The sequence below is a fragment of the Mustela nivalis genome, assembly GCF_964662115.1.
Source record: "Mustela nivalis genome assembly, chromosome: 1".
In the NCBI taxonomy this organism is placed as follows: Eukaryota; Metazoa; Chordata; class Mammalia; order Carnivora; family Mustelidae; genus Mustela; species Mustela nivalis.
Genome location: NC_139020.1, coordinates 172,317,140 through 172,339,357, shown reverse-complemented (window position 1 = coordinate 172,339,357; position 22,218 = coordinate 172,317,140). Strand labels below are relative to the sequence as shown.

The 22,218-nt window shown below is 36.5% G+C and overlaps 1 protein-coding gene across 11 annotated transcripts in view; it reads left to right on the top strand.

The window, feature by feature from the left end:
* The window catches only part of CNTN4 (contactin 4), a 930,864-nt gene that overhangs the window by 361,977 nt on the left and 546,669 nt on the right, over positions 1-22,218 (top strand). The window lies entirely within an intron of this gene.

Genomic DNA, 22,218 nt, shown 5'->3' with positions numbered 1-22,218 from the left:
AACTAATACAGTAGTCCCCCTTTCTCAATGGTTGCCCTTCTTGTGGATGCAATTACCCCCATCACTTAGCTGATGACCCTTGCTCGACTCTCATGAAAAGGTTAGTACTGGCCTGCTGCCATGTCACCTGCATCATATACGACACTTTATCTCATCACGTAGGCATTTTATCATCTCCCATCTCAGAAAGAAGGGTGAATTCAGTACAATGAGATACTTTGAGAGAGAGAGACCACATTCACATCACTTTTATTATAGTATATTGTTGTAATTGTTCCAGTTTATTATGAGTTACTGCTTTTAATCAAAATTTTACTGTGCCTAACATATAAATTAAACTTTATCATAGGTGTGTATCTATAGGAAATATCATAGTATACATAGAGTTCAGTACTATCCATGGTTTCAGGTATGTGCTAGAGGTCTTGGGATGTATTCCCTGTAGATCAGGGTGGGGTGGGGGGTGGACTATTATATGCCAATAACTTAACATCCTGTAGTCATTTCCTTTACTTTTCTATCTTTCTGACCCAGAAAACAAGTTACTTTTAAACCTTTCCCAATAAATTCTACAAGTAGACATTTAAAAAATTAAGTTGGCTAGTTTCTATTAACTGCTAATTGTAGGTAAAATCCAGTGTATGCTTGCACACAGGATTTTAACTTGCATCATGTGTTTGCAGAAATCCTTTAGTGCCTGAGCAGTGATTTCAGTTCTTATTGAATAATGAGGAACTAGTAGCTTTTCCTGAGCAATCTGTCACATAATGGTTTTGGATAATTTGTGTTTGGATCAAAGTTTTCTTAATGTCTAATGGATGTTAGTAGAATGGGGAAATGGAATTTTTAAATGTTTGCCACCAGTTGCATAACAATTTATTATGGTAGTTATCAATGCTCAGATTATTTCCTCTAAATTCATATGCTATAGAGGAATAAAGTATTTGAAGTGACTGCTATTGAGATAGAGATCTGAAGGTAAAAATTTAACAAAATCCTTTTTCCTTTGACTTTCGAATTCTACCTTTCATTACTCTAATTCTGTTAACCTGCTAAACTGCTAAGACAGTAATTTGCTAGACAGTATATTGCTAGACAATATTGTTTTTGGTGAAAATAACTTATGGTTTATAAATTGTATCTACATTAAGAGGAAGTATATATGGCCAGTGAGTATTAGGTGGGGATGTGATGGTTTGGGCTTCCCTGGAATGCAGTGACTCTTACAACTGTGTGTCCCTTGTGGAGACCCTGGAAGCTATTTCTATGGAGTTGTTAAAAGAGATGCTGGCTCTCTGGGGACATGAAGCTTTTAGACTCCAGCACTTGTCCAATGTGACTCTTGCTTGCTTTCACGTCACCAGTCCTCATGCCTCCTTACACCTCCTGGTGAGAAGGGGTCCTGGAAGGCTCTTTGTGAACTGCTGCAAGGACATTCACAAAAAGGGGCTCCTGGGTGGCTCAGTTAGGTAAACATTTGCCTTCAGCTTGGGTCATGATCTTAGGGTCCTGGGATTGAGCCCTGCATCAGGCTCCCTTCCCTGCTCAGCGGGGAGTCTGCTTCTCCCTTTACCCCTCCTCCCATTCTCTCAATCTCTCTTTCTCTCTCTCTCTCAAATAAATAAATTAGATCTTAAAAAAAAAATTACATCTCAAAAAGGAACCACTACTGCTTTGCTGGCTAGCTGTATTTCTGAACTGTATTCTTCTGTATAACCTGATATCACATGTGGCCTATAACACTGGAGTGTTCTAAGTCTAGCGTCCATTTGAATCTAAGAGAAACCTCTGCTAAGTATTAAACACCTAAATAGAATATTAAGATCAAATGAGGGAAAAGTTTGGATTTTGGGATGATTTGATGTGGTGGTAAAAGGCAATTGTGCACCTCACTAACCAGAATTACTAGTATAATGAGCACAGAATCTAACTCAATTTTTGAGGTTTTATACTCCGTATCAGTGTTGGATGCATTAATTTATGAAGCACCAAAAACGCAACTTGAAAACTAAAAATGTATCCCTGATAATCATGTGCTTTGTCTGAGTAAAAATTTGGCTTACTGTCTTGTCACTGTTTCCATATTATTTTGTCAAAATAACATTTTCATTTGGGTGTAGTTGTAAAGGAATGGATTAGCCTTGATTTTTGGTCACTGGTGTAAGACTCTGACAGATTAACCATCTTACTGTGGTGGGTAAAAATTAATCATTTGGAGGGTTTTGCAGGAGTTAAAACTAGGGGCCTTTTGTTTTCTCCAAGCTGTTTTTTGTGAAATCCCACGATTATATAAAATGACATTTTTAGATTGTTTTGTTTTTATCTTAATTAAGGTGTGACATACTTTCTTCATATAAATCAGTTATAAATGTGTAGCCTCATTGAAATCATGGACACCAAATGACTGTTTTCTTCCCATTTTCTTCTCTGGCAGCTTTGGAATGTTAAGGATCTACAGAACACAGTTTGTAAAAACACTGCTTTCTGCAATTATATAATTATTGGGGTTCCAGATGGAGTATTTGTGTTGGTAAAATGTCTAACTTAAAAATAGTTTTAGTTTATATAAACATATCATTTTTGAACCTGATTCCTTTCTTAGATTATTTGTGAGTCAGCTTATTTTTTAACCCCAGTACACTGACTTTTATAGGTATTGCCACTTCTTGGTGGGAGAGGGGGATATTGTATAAACTTAACCTAGGGACATCTGGGTGGCTCAGTCATCTCATCTGCTGTTGGCTCAGATCATGATCCCAGGGTTCTGGAATCGAGTCCAACATTGGGCTCCCTGCTCAGTGGGGAGTCTGCTTCTCCCTCTGACTGTTGCTCCCCCTGCTTGTACTAGTGTTCTCTTTCTTTCTCTCTCTCTCTAATAAATAAATAAAATCTTTAAAAATAAACTTAACCTAAACAATTAACAAGAAAGTTATATATTTATATAGTAGTTTATGTCTTCTCTCCCTTCCTACCAACCATCCACCCATCTATCCGTCTATCCATCTACTCTGCAAAAGTTATTTGTGCCAGGGGAATTAGAGATGAAAATATAATCATCATGTTGAAGAAGCTCACACTCAACTTTATTGTCCTAGGATAATAGCATATTTGGTTATTCTTTACCATAGATGATTTCCTTCAAACGTAGGGTGAAATGTGTATCTGTGTATATTCATAATGCAAATACATATAAACACTTAAAAATGTGGTAGCATTTGATGAACATTTACCTTTTTCCCCCCAAACGGTAGAGGTGTGCCTCCAAGAAGGTCTAAAAACCTTTGGGGGGATGTTGCATTGATTGTGATCTCTTTTCTCCTGTATCTTCATAATTTTAGGACTATATGAGAAACTCTCTTTTATATTCCCCTGTCAGTTTCTAATCTACTATGAGATTTGCCACATACAATGTTGGAAAGAAATAGTATCAGCATTTGGCAGCAAATTAATTTTTGCAAAAGCAGGTGACATGTAGCAGTAGGTTTTCTTTGTTCACGAAAATAAATTTAGAGTTAAATTATGACTCAGTGCATTTTAAGACTACACACACATAGAAGGTAGGTTTAGCAAACCTGTGATTCAGCCCCAGCTGAAAAGCACTTCTATTTTCTCCTCTTCTTTGTACGTACCTTGCCAATTAACATCCCCATAGCAATTAAATTATCTGTAATTATCCCTAATACAGATTTATTTCTTTGGGCATTAGCCACACTGCATGTTTTACAATTACTTACCCTTCAAGCACAACTATTGGTAGTTATCTAAAATGTTTAGATACAGAGGCTTAACAGTTAACAATCTAAGTTCATGTTTGCTAAGAAAACGTATAAAACAACTGAACATTCAGAGCTTGGGTAGTGGTATTCAATGGCAGTGCCTCCCTTTCTCTTTGTATTAGTGCATTACCAGTCCCTTCAATTGAAATGAATACTTACAAGTGAGAAGAGCAACTAGCATAATGTTATTTAAATTGAATGTAGACTCCATTTTTAATAATAGATAGTCTGGAATCTTAGATAAAAAGGAATGATAAATAATACAATAGAACCCAAATCATTCATCTTTGTATCGTTCTACAGAGACATGTTGATTTCCATCAGATATTTTCCTGGCATAAAGCCTTGCTTTGTTTTTGCAATTTTTTTTTCTGTGAGTTTTTATGTTGAAATATTTTCCACATTAGCATGTATTGACTCATTTTATTTCTGGCGAAATATTGAAATAGCTCAGTTTAACGGATCATTTGGGAGCTTTTGCCAATCTTGAGAGGATAAGAAACTTGTTGAAAATTATTTTTGCCCTCTCAACAAAAGACATTAGATGTTTAAGCATTCTAGAATTATCATATTGAATCTAATAAAAGTCACCATAGTGATTAAGGCTCTTCCCAGAGCCCACCAAGATTTGAGTACCGAATAAAACAGAGTTTCCATTATTCTCCTAATTTTCCTTACTTGAGTGAAATTGAGGGGGTGGTGTTAAAGAAAGGAAGCCCACACTCTCATAGCCACTGTTTGTTTTCCCATCCCCTTATGCTAGACCTTGTGTTCCCTGCTGGCTGAATATTCCCATTTGCTACAGCTGAAATGCGGGGAAATACGGAAGTAATTTCTTCATTTCCAACATACCATGTTCTGAGGAATGTAGCAAATTTAAAGACGAACATCTTATGTCCAGTGTAGGGAACATTATGCCCTAATTTTAGGACCTCGACACTCCAGAACAATTCCAGTTATATGGGTCACTCTTAGGAGTGGGTTTTCCTGGGGTTCCTGGGTGGCTCAATGGGTTAAGCCTCTGCCTTCGGCTCGGGTCATGATCTCAGGGTCCTGGGATCGAGCCCTGTGTAGAGCCCTGCATCGAGCCCTGCATCAGGCTCTCTGCTCCTCAGGGAGCCTGCTTCCCCCTCTTTCTCTGCCTGCCTCTCTGCCTACTTGTGATCTCTCTCTCTGTGTCAAATAAATAAATAAAATCTTAAAAAAAAAAAAAAGTGCCTTTCCTACATGTTGCTAAGTTTTAAAGATCCTGACGCAGGGCATAATGTTTTGTGCCTAGAATAATCATTTGTTCAGCTGTTTAGGAAAATTATGGAATTTAGTTTTTTCCCCTCTTCCAGTATTCCATATTTGTTTTCTTCATTTTCTCTAAGGAAAACTGGGAAATACTCTCTAAGGAACAAGGAATTCTGTGAGGAATATTGGTTCCATCCATCTTGCTTATTTGACCTTTATTGTAGAAAGAGTGTGTGTGTGTATGTTGTGTGTGTGTGTGTGTGTGTGTACGTGCATGTATAAGATATACAGTTTGTTCTGTTGTTACATGTGTCTATAAACAGCAATAACCACATAGGGAAATGATATGTAGGGAAATGTGGGAGTCATAATTGATCATATGATATTTTCCTAAGCAAAGGTTGCTGAAATAGTAGGATTAAATTACGATCTTCACCAGGAAAGGAAAAAGCTCTCAGCTAACAGCTGCATAGACAAGAGTATTGTCAACTCTATTTACAGAAAAGACAAAAAAGAAAAACAAAAGCCTAAATGTCTGCACTAGGGACTTTTTCCCTAAAAGACGTACTCCCATCTGAAAGGAACTTTCTTCTTGTATCAGGCTGCACGTTTTCCTCCTGGGCCTACCTCAGTAGCAGTCTTACACATCCAAAGCCTGCTGCCTTCTGCATTATCTCAGTGCAAGAAACCTTCATGTCCTTCTCATATTTTTGTCTATTCTTAATTAGCTTAGGCAGTTTCCAGCTATGCTCAGTTGCCTGCCCAGGTTATCCAACATAGTTTCTGAGTGAGGCACCAATAACTGTTTTTGTCAGTGTGCTAGTTATAAAGTCCCATGGGTTTTTAATTGTGATCTGCTTCAAATTTGTTTTCCCTTAAGCCATATCTTTAGTGAATCAATTAAAAAAGACATTTAAGGGGTGCCTGGGTGGCTCAGTGGGTTAAAGCCTCTGCCTTCGGCTCGGGTCATGGTCTCGGAGTCCTGGGATCGAGCCCCTCATCGGGCTCTCTGCTCAGTGGGGAGCCTGCTTCCTCCTTTCTCTCTCTGCCTGCCTCTCTGCCTACTTGTCATCTCTGCCTTTCAAATAAATAAATAAAATCTTAAAAAAAAAAGACATTTAAGGCTAGAGAGTGTTTAACATTAACTGTTTTACCCTTTATACCATATAGTACATGGCAGGTGCTGAGAAAACATGCAAAGAAAACAACTTATTGTGGTATGAACAAATACACCCCCCATGTATACACTCATGTATCATTAGAAATAAAAATGAATGGGGCGCCTGGGTGTCTCACAGGTCGTTAAGCATTTGCCTTTGGCTCAGGTCATGATCCCTGGGTCCTGGGATCGAGCCCCGCATCAGGCTCACTGCTCAGCAGGGAGTCTGCTTCTCCCTCTCCTGCTCCTCCTGCTTGTGTTCCCTCTCTTGCTGTCTCTCTCTGTCAAATAAATAAATAGAGTCTTAAAAAAAAAAAAGAAGAAGAGGAAGAAGAAGAAGAAAAGTGAAGTCAGCTTTAAAAATTAAAGAACCAAGTTAGTAAAGGGTAACAGATTAAGAAACCTCTATACTAGCATGTCCTCCTTACCAGATAATTTACTCACCAGTGGGTCAACAAATGAAATGGAAAGAAAAAAATACAAATGCATATATGTATAGTGAAATGTCAAACATTGTTGAATGTAGATGGTGGGTATATTGGTAATTATGATCCCTTTTCTAAAATTAAACTTTGTGAATGTGTAAGCACTATCATGGTAAAATACTAGGAGAAAACAGATGATGTTGCTTTTGTCTAATAAAAGCGATATCATTATCTAATATTTATAGACTCTTATAGGCTTTAAAACTTCATTTTTAAACTGCATTTCATTTAGTTTGAACTATGTCATCTAATGCATCTTTTCATGTGTGTTTAAAATCTCTCTAACTGTAGCTTTAGTATATATAATCTCTGATATTCAGCACAATGGGAATGCCTCAAAAGGTATCTACATTCCCATAATCCAAGTCCTTTTCATGGGAATAGACCTTCACTCTGTCTTAAAGAAACTTTCATCATGGAGAAGACTGCTGTCATGGTTTTATTGCACTCTGGTTCTTTATACTGGTGTCCTCTCTGTGATTATTTTTGAAGCATTTCACAGGCTTTTGTTTTTCTCACAAATCTATACTGTAGACTTCTCAAACAGGGATTCTTTTTAAATCTTCTATACCTTATTTCCTACCTGCAAATTAGAAAATGTGACAGTTTAGGCTGTATTATATTGTTCCAGTTTTCATTGTTTTTTTTTAAGAAAATCTCTAGGTACCCTTCTAAATGTATTCAATAATCACTGGCTTGAAAATTCCTGGTAAGAAAGAAATGTTGCCCTCTAGGTTCTTAGCACAGTGCTTCACCTATATGGGTGCTTAATAATTTAATGGGATTTAATGGAAGAGGTGGTCATATTCTTTGCATGTGTTTTATATACTTTTACTATAACACCTTTTTAATGGTATTTGTGAATCCTACCTTCTAACTATGTCCCAGATTTCAGGAAAATTATAGGTCAATGTACTGAGTCAGGTGGCTTGGTTTTGTTCTAGAAGCTTACCTCAAATCTAACAGAGGCAGTTTTGAAGACTTTGGAACAGAGATATCATAACCTGTTGAGAATAGTGTGGGGAGATCTTGTTCAGTGCTCCAAGTTGGCAGAACGAGAGAGCAGGTTCTCTTCTAGGTATGATGCTTTAGAGATCTCAGAACTGGGATCAGCCATTGTTTTCCCTCCCACTTTCCTGTATTTTACAGATAGATAGGTGACCATATTGTTGTTAATGGATATTTTTTTCCTCCTTGGTGAAATAATTAAAAAAAAAAAGTCAGCCATTTGGCTCATTATTAAATTTTCTACTTAGTTTTCTATTAATTCCTTTTTACGACACTCTGGGCCCTTCCATTTAAGAAATAATAAATGAAAGAGAAGCAATAAATGAAAGAGAAGAACAATGAAGCAGATAAATGTGGATTAGCTGCCTTCTTCGGTAATACTCAGAAAGAACCACATGCTTGTATCCTAATTAACGAATCTGAAGTATGGTGGCAATTTATAGTTCAAACAGTATTCTGTAGTCTTTTCATTCTATCAGGTTTTATAGGAAGACGACACAAAGACTCCATTGTTATATTGTTACACAGATATAATTCTATAAACATAAAAATATTGATTATTCTGGGGGCATTAAGAGCTGTTTTTTATTTTACTTGCATAAATGATAGTTTTTATATACAGCTGCACATTTTAATGTTAGAATCTTAAAGTTCTTAAATTATAAGTCTAAACATTTCATTTTGATTGTGAATTTCCCTTCCCCACCCCAAATAGCAAGAAGATAATATATAGTATCTTTCTCTTGGTAGCAAGATGATAAAAAAAAGTTGCCATTTATGCTCAACTCCCAAGAAAAAATTTTCCTTACTCTTTATTTTTTCTTTCAGTGAATATCTATTCTAATGTAATCCAGTCAATGGAGCTACTCTACTATCCTTACAGAGTCTAAATTACACTATTTTCAGATGTGGGGGTAGTTAACATAGCAGAAAATGACAGAAGGTAATGAGGTAACATTTATTTTAGCTATTTTAAAACCTTAGTGGCTGGAGGCTACCTGAGGGGCCCTCTAGTCTCCAATTTCTGTTATTTTACAAATCAGGAAATGCAAACCACACACAGATCTAGTTGATATTTTCTCATCAACCAGAAATCACATCTTCAGAATTCTCATTCAGTGATTTCTACCATCACAGTTTTATTGTTGCCTTTAGCATTTATAGTTGGGTAGTGATTATGGGAACGACTGCTATTTGCCAATCATATCTATTCTTACTTTGTTCTTTAATAACAGAACCCCAGTCTTATTTAGGGCATCAGTGTACCTAGATAAAATACTGTAATTGCTAGTATGTTTGCAACTAATATGTCCATGCAACTAAGCTTTATCCAATGTAATATAAGCAGAAATATTTGGAGAGACTTCTGAGAAGTCTCTTCCATGAGAGTTAATGTAGTTAGAAATTGTGCTTTCCAGTCCTCTGCTCTACTTCCTTCTTTCTACTGCTGGGAACATAGACGTGATGGCTGGAGCTCTAGAAACTATCATGAACTAAGAGGTTATCTTGATTAATGTAATGCTAGAACAGTGGGGCAGGAAAGAGGGGGAATGAGAAAAGAAACCTAGGTTAATTGATGACTGTGAAACTGCTATACCAGCCCTATGTTGCTTATTAGGAATTTTTCCCCCTTGTGAGTAAGAAATTAACTTCTTGGGCCCCTGGGTGGGTCAGTCGGTTAAGTGACTGCCTTCAGCTCAGGTCGTGATCCTGGAGCCCGGGGATCCAGTCCCATATCGGGCTCCCTGCTCAGCAGGGAGTCTGCTTCTCCCGCTGACCTTTCTCCTCTCATGCTCTCTCTCTCTCATTCTCTCTCTCAAATAAATAAATAAAATTTAAAAAAAAGAAATGAACTTCTTTTTATTTTGAGTTATCATTGTGATTTTTCTTTCTCATTGTAATCGAACCAGTTTGAATAAGGAAAGTTTCAAAAGAATGATAAAAATGAAGAATTTCAGCTGCTGAAGGAGGCATTATAATCAGTACTGGTATAATCCCAGAAAATCACAAGGAAATTCTTAATCTTGGAGGAGTTACTTGATTTCTCTATATCTCATCTAATTTTAAAAATAGGGGCAATGATAAAGCCCTTACTGCTACTTCATATTGTAGTAATGTAAAAAGTCTTGGAAAAAATGTAAGATACTATTTATATGCAGTATATTATTTATTTAAAATATTCTCTTGATCTAATGCAGAATCTCTTAACCGGAAGTCTGTGAATTCCTTGATATTTTATTTAAAAAATGTAATTGTGCATACAAATGTTTTTCAGAGAGATAGTCCTTTAAATCCTAAAAAAAAAAATCAAGATACCAGAGACCATGCCCCAAATGGGAAAGTGATACTTATTTAGAAGGGGACCTCTTTTATTGTGAAGCAGCTAAAATGGAAGATTGTCTTAAGTCCTCTCTTCACCATCATAATCAACATTTAATAGCAATCTCTGAATGTCTAAAATTGACAGATATTTCAAGTTCTTTTTCAAACACCACTTCTTCCCCAAAGCATTTTTTATTTAAAGTGTCAAGTAGGAAATAATCTTTTCCTTTTCTAAATTCCCAAAGGACTTTAATAAATACTCTCTTAAAATACTTATCTATATGATTATACTTCTCTATGGGTCCTCAAATTCCTAGAAAGCAAGTGTCAAGCCTAGACCTGCATTAAATCCTCAGCCACTTAGACATATGAGTTATTCAATAAATACTTAATAAATGAATTAATCCATGAAAAACATTTGCTTATTTTAGTATTGCATACAGTATATATTTTTTTTACATAACCCAGGTCTAAAAAATAGCAAACTTCAGGCTCTAAAAGTAATTTTAGAATATAAATTTAGAATATAGGAAGGGCTTCCAATCTGATCCTGAGTTCAGCCATTAGAATATGGCACAGAGACAAAGTAGATGGTAATCTACAATACATGGTTGAAATGCAGATCTTCTCACTTATCTTCTGTCCCTAACCATCCAGATGACGATGGAAGTTAGAGTTGTGTGTGGGCTTTCCCAGAATAGTTAGATTTTAAAAGGTATAAGCAATTTCTATTTAAGAAATAGCCATTGTTACCACACTATACATTCTGTGTAGTAATTATAAAAGTAAGAAAAGTTAATTGAATATTTCCTTAAGATACAAACTCTACTTTGTCATGTCATCCCAAAAAATATATTGGCAATGCAAAATTCTACCAGTAAGAAAGCTGTTTATTCTTGATTACATCGTATATGCTTATATAAAATTTTAGTTTAATTAAACTTGTTTGCTTTTTAATCAGTTCATTTCATTTTTACTGAGATATTGTAAATTCTTAGATATTCCATGAAAAACCTATCTGGAGATTTTAGGAGGCTTAGGTACAATGCCCTATTTCCCTGCAAAATTTAGAATCAATAGGAGACATACTTAGTAATCACACTAATAGAAATAAAAATACAGCAGTTATTGCTGAGAAAGGGGAAATATAGCATAGATTTGTTGAAATAGTGGCAGTAATTCACTGCTGAATTAAACAGATTTATCCATCCAGTTACTTGTACACCTGGACAACTGTTGTTGTTTCCAAAGGACTGGCTCTGTGCTCCGTGGTCAGAAAGCAGAACAGAAGGCACCCTTTCAGAAGTATAGGTTTCTGAAGAGATAATAGAAGAAAACGAGGTGCTTATGTCCCATTTCTTCTTCCATACTCATGGGGAACAGTCCAAGAGTATTATTCTACCATTGTCCCTCCAAAGGGGAACATGTGGCATGGGTAATAAATGCTTCCTTCTTTTTACACATGTATTTCATTGTATTTCGTTACTACTTTTTGATGTCATCATTTTTATCACCAATAATCCAAAAACTTTAATGGACAGTCATCTTCCCTTATGAATCACATATAAAATTCTTTTTTTTTAAAGATTTATTTATTTATTTGACAAAGAGGCAGGCAAAGAGAGAGAGAGGAGGAAGTAGGCTCCCTGCTGAGCAGAGATTCCCAATGTGGGGTTCGATTCCAGGACCCCAGGATCAACCTGAGCCGGAGACAGAGGCTTTAACCCACTGAGCCACCCAGGCACCCCAGATATACAATTCTTAACTTGATGTCCCAGATCCCTCTGAACTAGTTCCAGAGTACCTAAAATCTATTCCCCATTGGTTGTATTCCCATAGCATTTGCACCTTCAAATGATTTAGTTCATCATTATGTCTGGAAAATCCAGTTTGGTACATTTTCATAAACACTGTCAGTGGTTCTCACATTGACACGTTGAAAAATTTAGTGTCCTTTGTTCATGAGTGTACACATATAGAAACAGAAGCCATATTGAAGGGATTTGGGAATTGGAGTGAGTTTATTCTGATAAGATGCTGGTGAATATTATAACCCACCACTATGGCATATAAAAATTTCACATGTTTTCTATTAATGTTGCTTTTAATGGTAGCTTATTTAATACCTTTTTCTGATCTCACCAACCATGTTGAATACTGAAGTGCCAAATTCTGTTATTCTCTGTCTTATGACTCTTATTTCTTATAGAATACTTACAGAATCTACAATTATTGAATTTACCTGTTGATTACTTATCTATTGTCTTTCTCCCTCCCCAGGATATAAACGCTGTAATTGTTGTCATCTGTTTGTCTGACTCACCAGCACTCAATCTTTTCATTTACTTACTTTCCCACTGGTTCTTTCTCCCTCTGTCTATATTTCCATGCTACCAATGATCAGTTGTTCTTTAAAGTAGAAACAGATGAAATAATTTCAAATTCTTCATTGGAATATACTAAGTCAATATTAATAAAAAGTTGTTTATATAATGAAATATGAATATGAAGATAAGTCATTAAATATTCCTATTTTATTTTTATATTTTACTTATTACAAATATATATGTTTACTACATGGAACTTGATAGATGCTTAGGAAATATTGATTGCATTTGTGGCAACATAGTAGTTAGTAACAGGAGAGAAGTTTGGGGGTTTATGGTAATTTTAGTTTTGTTGTTTCAGAGATTACCAAAATGTTTTCCAGAGTGTCTGTATCATTTTATATCCCTGTCAGCTATGTGTTAGTTATTTATTTTCTCTACATTCTCCCCAACATTTAATGTTTCTTATTTTCTAGTTTTAGCTTTTCTGACAGGTGTGTATTATAACTCATTATGATTTTAGTTTGCATTTTTCCTAACAGCTAATGAACATCCATTCATATTCTTATCTATTCATCCTTCACAGTGAAATGTCTGTTTGTGGTGGTGGAGGGGGGTTCTGGCCCATTTTTTAACTGTATTTTTTTTTCATTTGTTTAGTCCTATATTTCTTCATATATTACAGATTTTAATCCTTTAATGACTATGTGGTTTGCAAATATCTTATCTCAGGATATAGTTTGTGTTTTCATCTTCTTAACAGAGCATATCTCAGAGCAAATTTTTTTAATTTGATAAGATCCAGTTTATCAGTTTTTCCTTTCATTGAATGTGCTTTTCATATCAAGTCTGAGAACGCTTTGCCCAGCCCTAGGTCCTAAAGATTCTCTATTAGACTTTTTCTAAAAGATTTTTGGTTTTATATTTTGTATTTAAGTTCTCTAAACATTGAAAATATTTCTTGATGAAGCTTATAGGAGTAGGAAAGCATTATAGGCAAAGGAAATAATATATTTGTATGGAGAGAAAAAAATACCGTGAAATTTTCAAGAAAGGGAAAAATCCTGATTGATGAGTATAATACAAAGTACAATCATCAGGCAAAGGAGGATATTAGAAAGGGAACTTTGTATGAATTGGTACAGTTTGAGTTTTACCAGGCAATTGATAGGGATCCATTGAAAGATTTTTTTTTTTTAAAGATTTTATTTCTTTATTTGACAGAGAGAAACCACAAGCAGACGGAGAGGCAGGTATGAGAGAGAGAGGGAAGCAGGCTCCCTGCTGAGCAGAGAGCCTGATGCGGGACTCGATCCCAGGACCCTGAGATCATGACCTGAGCCGAAGGCAGCGGCTTAACCCACTGAGCCACCCAGGCGCCCCTGAAAGATTTTTAACAGGACAATAATGTGTTTAGATGTCTGTTTTGGAAAGGACACTTTGACTTCCGTGTGGAGAATGGATTTCAACCAGGGATTTTCATTTTTTATTCATTCCCAGGTGAAAAATGCTACAACAAAATAGAATGGCTTGGAGATCAATAAATGGCACAATTTAAAATGTCTGAAAGGAACCCTTTAACTCCTTAATATAGAGTACATTCTGCAGAAGTTGAAAGTGATTCTACTCTGATTCGTGTAGCATTAGTAGATATGGAGAAGGATGTCTCATTAATCAACTTCAGACATTACTATGAAGAGTGATATCTGGGTTTATCCTGACAGACTCCCTCTTTCTCTTAAAAAGAGTGATTATTTTCATATTTTCCTGCATATCTTCATGTTCTCTGGAAATTTTCGTAACTAGCTTGATGAGTTGTCATTGACTTTGATCTCTAAGAAAACTTGAGAAACAGTATTTTTTGAATGGCAACCATTACCACTACTCTGATGTTATATGAGTGGTTTGGGATCCTTTAAAAAAAGAAATTGGCTGATTATTGAGGTTTACAAATCCAGATATTTTGTAACCATCGTTGCAAAAACTGATCAGTCAGGTTTCATCAATGTAAGCTAAAATCACCAGATGGAAGGCTATTGGAGACTATGATGCCCATACATTCTCAAAAGTATTCTCCAAATGGTACTTACTAGTTGCAAAAATAAAATTATATCTTTATATTTATAAGAGAGGGGGCACCTGGGTGGCTTAGTGGGTTAAGGCCTCTGCCTTTGGCTCAGATCATGATCCCAGGGTCCTGGGATTGAGCCCTGTATGGTGCTCTCTGCTCAGCACGGAGACTGCTTCCCCCTCTCTCTCTGCCTGCTGCTCTGCCTACTTGTGATCTCTCTGTCAAAGAAATAAACAAAATATTATAAATAAATAAATAAATAAATCTTATATTTATAAGAGAGGAGTCTGGTGATTAATACTACCAACAGGACAAACTGACAATACCTAACCCCCAATGCAGTGCACTGAGAACACAATGTCACTTACACATAGAAAATATAATAAATTATGGTAGTTTTTTGTCAAGGCTAGATTTCTTGCATTGGTTAATTGCTTTGTAGTTATGTAGGTGAGAATCTTTTTTCTTTGGAAAAACATTTGGTGAATCATCACATTGTACACTTAGAGTATCTTACTGTTTTATTTGTCCATTATACATCAGTAAAGCTAAAAAAAAATATTTGTTTAATTCTGTAGAGAATTATTTAAGAATAAAGTGCCAAGATATCTGCTCCTTTAAATGATTCGGGAAAAAAAATAAGTATAACACTGAGAAGGAAAGAGGAAAAAGGAGGGCGCCTGGGTGGCTCAGTGGGGTAAAGCCTCTGCCTTCGGCTGGGGTCCTGATCCCCGGGTCTTGGGATGGAGCCCCGCATCAGGCTCTCTGCTCCGCAGGGAGCCTGCTTCCTCCTCTCTCTCTGCCTACTTGTGATCTCTGTCAAATAAATAAATAAAACCTTAAAAAAAAAAAAAAGAGGGAAAAGGAGAGGAGAGGAAATAAAAAGAGAAAGCAAGTATCAAAATGTTTCCATTAGTTCTGAGTCATAATCATATAGGTATTCATTATACTATTTTTTCAACTTTACTGTAAGTTTGGAATTTTTCAAGCAATTTTTTGGCCAATGGGGAATCTAGATAATCAGTTTTAAACTGAGTGTTCTAGGGTGCCTGGGTGGCTCAGTGGGTTAAGCCGCTGCCTTCGGCTCAGGTCATGATCTTAGGGTCCTGGGATCGAGTCCCGCATCGGGCTCTCTGCTCAGCAGGGAGCCTGCTTCCTCCTCTCTCTCTCTGCCTGCCTCTAGGCCTACTTGTGATCTCTCTCTGTCAAATAAATAAATAAATCTTTAAAAAAAAATAAAATAAACTGAGTGTTCTATATAATTTTGTCCAAAGTTATTACATTTTATATGTAATTCTAGGTCAACCTTACCCAACAGTTTAAAGGTTTAATATACTTGCTTTACTTTATACCAGCTTGTTTCAAAGTTACAAACTTAGAACCACTGGTTTACTCTGGGCAAACACACTGAGGATCATTTTCGGATGTGAACATGATTGGAAAAGAAAATATTGTCAACAAAGAAAAACAAATGTTCCACATGATAAAGTTTTAGAAAACCCAAATCTGCTACATATTAGCTATGAGCCCTTGGACAACTTATTCAACATTCTTGGTTCTCAGTGTCTTTATGAAATGAGAGTAGTAAGACATCTACTTCATAAGGTTGTAGTGAAAATTAAAGTAGATAATCATTAGAAAATGTGTAACTGATTCTGACACATAATACGCACCTGAAATAATGATAGTGTAGGGCAGAAAAATATATATATCTCTGGACAGAAGCCATCCTTCTATATTCTGCACTGCTCAGAATTAAATCTGTAATATCTTCCCCCACCCACCCACCAAAGCAGTAAGAAAATTTATTTTGAAATTGCAGAGAACCAACTAAATATATCACTTAGCATGAGGGTGGATTTATACTGTAGCATTACATGTGATTATGTGGCTATATCATGTAGACTACCCAGATTCTCGATTCCTAGAATTAAAGGTTGAGTTTGCTATATTTGTCCTTTGTTTTCAATATTTCTATACCATATTGACAAAAAAGGTAGAAGGATATGAATTTAGACAGTGGTTTCCCTGAAAAGAACTTTTAAAATGTCTACTTAAAGAGAGTCTTGAATTCTGCCTTAATCTCTGATTCATGTTGTTCTAAAATTAAGCCTCTGTATCTGGGATACATTTTGGGGGGAGAAACAGTAACCCATCTTCTTAAAGCATGTACAAAAGAAGTAAGGCATCTTATTCCTCTTTCACACTCCATGAAATGTTAAGAACAGTCTTTGCTTAATGTAATCAGTTATTCACTTTTCTTCTAATGTAACACTGTAATAATCTTAAGAAATAGAGACCTTTTTTGGATTTAGTTCTCTTTCTGCCAGTCTTACTTGAACAACTTTTTCCTCATGTTGTTCCATCTGCAACACATCTAAGGGGAGATAGTTTCTCTTTAAGAAACAGAGGTGATCCGAGTCTCCTCCTGTAAAAGCCTGCACAGGGCTTTTTGCAGTTGATGGAAGGGATGCCAACAAGTAAAATGAAAAGCTCCTGCCATCTACCTAGCGCCTACACTCCCTGGAGCCAACAAAAGAGCTCAGCACCAGAGCTGAAGAGTCTACAGGGCACTACATTAGTGATAAAGCTGATTATAAATAATAATGACCTTAGTGGATGATGAGAAATGCAGTAAACTTTTTCTGAGCCAGACAAGATGATGTAGGGGATAGAGTATAAATGCATGAAGTTTGTAAGGAAAGCAGATGCTGAGAGATTTTATTTCTCTTCCCAGTAATTTAAATGGACAATGAATTTAGTGGGTGCTCAGTAAATTTTTGTTGAATGAGTAAATAAACAAGAGTTTTAAAAAACTGAATTCTTAATGGAAGTCCATAAATTGAAGCATATTTGCATTTAATTCCAATTCTCTACTTAAACTCTATGTCAAGAGTAAGATCAGATTCCTGACATGGGAACATAGAAAAGGATGTCCATCTGTTTAGGGACAAAGAGATAGAAAGAAAACACATATACAGAATTAGATGGAGTTAACTAGCTAAAGAGGTGTCTTCTTTGGTTCCCATGGCAGGGTCTGGTGGGAAAGGGTAACATACAGTGGATTGAGATCAGATCTTTTTTTTTTTTTTTTTAAAGATTTTATTTATTCACTTGACAGAGAGAAATCACAAGTAGATGGAAAGGCAGGCAGAGAGAGAGGGAAACAGACTCCCCGCTGAGCAGAGAACCCGATGCGGGACTCGATCCCAGGACCCTGAGATCATGACCCGAGCCGAAGGCAGCGGCTTAACCCACTGAGCCACCCAGGCGCCCCAAGATCAGATCTTTTTTATCTGTTCTATTTTGTTTTGTGAGAAGCAGGACAGGAAGGTTAGGGCCATATAGGGTACTTGTTAGGATTTGACTTTTTTAGTGACCTTGCCTCTGGTTAGTTGTTCTAAGGCCCTGCTTGTTTGCACTGATAGACTTGGAATTACAGTACTTTATTGGTTTTAGAACTAGCTTATTTACTGAATAACTTTTGTGAAAGCATACTGAAAAGTCTGAAGTTACTTCTAAGTCAAAACAGTGTTTAGCATTGCTACTACAGTTATTCTTAGAGCAACGCCATTTAAACTTGGTGGATTTTTAATCTCAGCTCTGAATTCCTAGAAATTCTATGAGGATCCCACGTGATTCCCTTGGGTCATAGTTTCTCAGATGTGATGTTATTCACATTTCGGGCCAGATAATTTTATTCAGAGTTGGTTATGCATTAGAGGATGGTTAGCAGTATCCCTGGCCTCTACCCACTGGATGCTGGTAGCATCCACCAACCCCCTCCGTTGTGGCAGTTAAAAACCAGTCTTTCAAAGCCTCTCTCTTTGTTAAAAGGAAAACCAGAGTCTTCTGAGTAAAGGGCTTTTTTTCTCTTTATATGATAAGAAAATCTCTATGTGTTCTCTAGCCAATATAATAAGGATAAATCAGTTTTACCCCAGAAAGTCAATGAGAAATAGCATTTACAAAACAGTTTTTCTATAATTTGTCTCTTCCTGCTCTCCCTCTCTCCCTCTCTCCCTCTGTACACACACACACACACACACACACACACACACACACACGTGCACACCCACAGACACGCACGCGTGCACACAGCTTCAATTAATAGACATTTTTTGCTAATGGTCACTCCACATGTCTGAGCAATTTGTAGCAAATAAATATTGAGGCGTGTAATATTTTTATCTAGCTCATGGACCAATTTTATGTCATTTTACATAATATTTAAAATGGGCTATTTTGGGGGCGCCTGGGTTGCTCAGTACTTCAGTTTCTGTCTTTTGCTCAGGTCATGATCCCAGGATCCCCACATCAGGCTCTCTGCTCGGTGGAGAGCCTGATTTTCCCTCTCTCACTCCCCCTGCTTGTGCTCCCTTTCTTACTGTGTCTCTTTTTGTCAAATAAATATATATAAAATCTTATAAATAAATAAATAGAAGATAAATAGATAAAATGGAATTTTTTTTTTTCCATAGACTGTTTTAATTTTGTGAACCTGTTCTCTCTGAGTCACTGTTATAGGAATCGGATTACCTCTTGGAAAACAAATAAGGCCACAGACTTTCTCATGTGGATCCATACTTTTGTCTTGCTCCTTGATTACTTTATTACTGGCCCCATTGCTTTTGATTGGAAAAGAAAGTCCAGTCAAGCTGCTTTGATTGTCATTCCAATGGGTGCCCTGGGCAGTGATTTCTGAACCATTCATTCCTTTGAAATTTTGTTCTCAACTGGAGAAATGTCACAGTTGTCTTAGCTTTTGACTCTGGCTTTTAGTGAGTGAGGCAAGGAATAGGAAATAAGATCACTTTCTAGAAGAAACAATGAGCAGTTGTATGCCTATCAGGTGACTTACTGTTGAAGATTCCAAAACATTAAAAAGTATTGATTAAGTTTCAACCTGTCGGGAAATTATTGCCATAACTTTCATTTTGCCCCTAGATTTGCTGAGACTCAGAGCTGTGTTTAACTTACTGAATCTTGTATTATGGCCAGAAAGAGACCTCAGGAGCCCCATTCCCCAGGTTCTTATTAGCCTTGACAAGAGTGTTGTTAAAATTGCAGACTCCTCAGAGTCCCAAAGAGATGCAGTTTCTTGCTATTTCTGTGCAAAGTCTAAAACAATCTCTGTATATATTTTGGCTTCTGAAATACATTGTGAGGTAATAGATCAGGTTATACTATCTCTGTGAAGACAGTTTCTTTTGTTTATAGTTGCTAATCATTTTTCTTTTTCTCTTCCTCTTTGCTATATTTATTTTGACATTAATGTTGGCTTTGACCTTAAAGGGAAAAAAAAATACCAGACATTTTCCAGATTTAGGCTTTTATTATAAACCACTTCATATTTTAAATGGTATGTCTCAGGGGAGAAATGTATGAAGAATTGATGGAAGTCAGAAATTTTTAGTTAGTAATTATCACCTACGATTAGAAACAAGTGCAAATCACATGATGTCAAAGTGAATCTATTACATATCATAATCAAAGATGAATCAAAGTAATTACCAGCCAAACAGGGATTGAATAGAACTTAAAACCAATTAAACTATTTATTTCAACTGTACCACTGAATAAACACGTTAGTGTTTTAATTTGCTCCTTTTTTCATTTACTTCAGCAATATGTTTGCTAATATGACTGAGATGCACAATTGCTATTTAATTAACCTATTTTTGTCAGCACCTCACATGAGCTGCGTGAAGTAGACGTGCTAAAGTCTCAATAATAATGAACCAGATAAAAATAACAAACATGAAATTTATGCCAGTCATTTTACAACTTATGCCGAATTGCAACAATACCCAAGGAAATAAGGAAACAGATTATCTTAGAGAAATTGGATTGAAAATACTTACGAATCATGTTGAACCAACAAAAAATTACTCTGAAGTTGAGTAAAATTTTTGGAAAGTGTAATTATATTTTTGGAAAGTGTAATTATATATCCACTTTGTTTTATTGCTATTAACTATTGACAGTGAATCACCTTGAGGCCTTGGATCTGATTTGGAATAACTGAGTTGGTAATGTACATGAAAAGTTCTGGCAGGATGCATTTTCCACGAGATCCTCTGTCATTGGAGTGAGTTACTTTTCTGGTTCTTGAGTAAGGGATTATAAAAGTATCAATTTCCTGTTTTTTCCCTTGGCCAGTACCAAAACCCTAGGATGGCTTGGGTTATTTTGACCTTGTTGATACACATTTTTCACAAAAGTGAGGTAACGGACAATGTGAAGAGAAGCCATACCTTTCTTTACTTTCAAATAGTAGGAACATAAGAAAGAGGGAGTAATTCAATTAAATATAAAAAGACTCCCCTACAAAGTGTTGTACTCTGGCATTTGGCTCATGAAGACAAACATCTACCTGGACTTTCAGCTTTTCATCCAGTTTTACTGACAGATAGACATAATTAGTATAGAATTAGATAAAATAATTTTCTGAACAGCCTTTTTTTTTTCTTTCACACATTTATAATTTACTTACACTTCATAATCAGGATGCCTTCTGTTCTCTAAAACTGCTGCTTATTAGCTAACTTATCATGGGACCCAGAAAGGTAATGGAAGCTCCTGCCTTTGGGACAGGTTTTTTGTTTTTGTTGTTTTGTTTGTTTGTTTAAGTATACCTTTATTTTATTCCCATTATTCTGGTTACTGTTAGAAGTGTAATCTAGTGGAGTTCTACTTTCTATTTCTTAGAACAAATAGAATGTTACACCTGTGAGAGCCCTCAAAGGTCTGGACCAAGCCCTATTACACAGATAAGAAAACTGAGGCTCAGAAAGGCAAAGTGTCCTAAGGTGAGAATTACAGCTTAGGTTTTCTGGCTCCCTGAATCCCCCTAGCCCCTTTATCACACGGGCTCATTAACTTCTAGTCGCTGTGTGTGTTTAGCACTTTAAATTACCTCATAGGTGCCTTGATTACAGCGTTTTAATGAGTGACACAAGAGATCAGGCTCCTTTCTCTCACATGGAATGTTTTACATCCCTAACTCAGATTTGCTTAACTGAGGTCAAATTTATATTAAAGAAGAACTGCAGGGTCTAGCAGGTGGCATTTCTGGGCAAAAGTGTAGCAGTACCATTTTTGGTGTTCTGTTTGAACGTGTTCATCTTCAGGGCACCTGGGTGGCTCAGTCATTTGAGCATCTGTGTTCAGCTCCAGTCATGATCCCAGGGTCCTGGGACTGAGTCCCACATGGGGGGTCACTGCTCAGCGGGGAGCCTGCTTCTCCTTTTCCCTCCGCTGATTCCCCTGGTTGTGCTCTCTCTCTCTCTTTCTCTCTCTGTCAAATAAATATCTTTTTTTAAAAAAGTTCACATTCAAATACTAAAATGTCTTCTTTGCCAAACCCAGCCTGTCTACAGGCAGCTGCTACAGGCAGCTCTTGAGTGCATCACCCTGTGGACAAGTGATGAGCACTCTTTCAGGTATGGAAGCACAGTCAGCATTGCAGTTCCTTTTAGAATACTTGGTGTCCCAAGTACTATGCCAGACCCTGTTTTGACTAAGCTGGATGGCCAGAATTCAAGAAGATGCATATCTTTGGGTACATAAAATGCGCCCATAGAAACCATCTTTAGTCCATCTAGTCTCCCCAAAGTCTAGACCTGCAAAGGATCTACAATTGCATGTCTCAGAAACTCCACAGGGGAAATGAGGCTGCATCCTGTAACCTTCCTGGGAGCAGGAAAAAAAAACAGAAACAAAAACAAACAAACAAATAAACAAGAAAAAACAAAACCAACAACAAAACAAAACAGAACAAAAAAACCCTAACAGACAAATCAAATCACAGGACAAATCCACCATATGTACC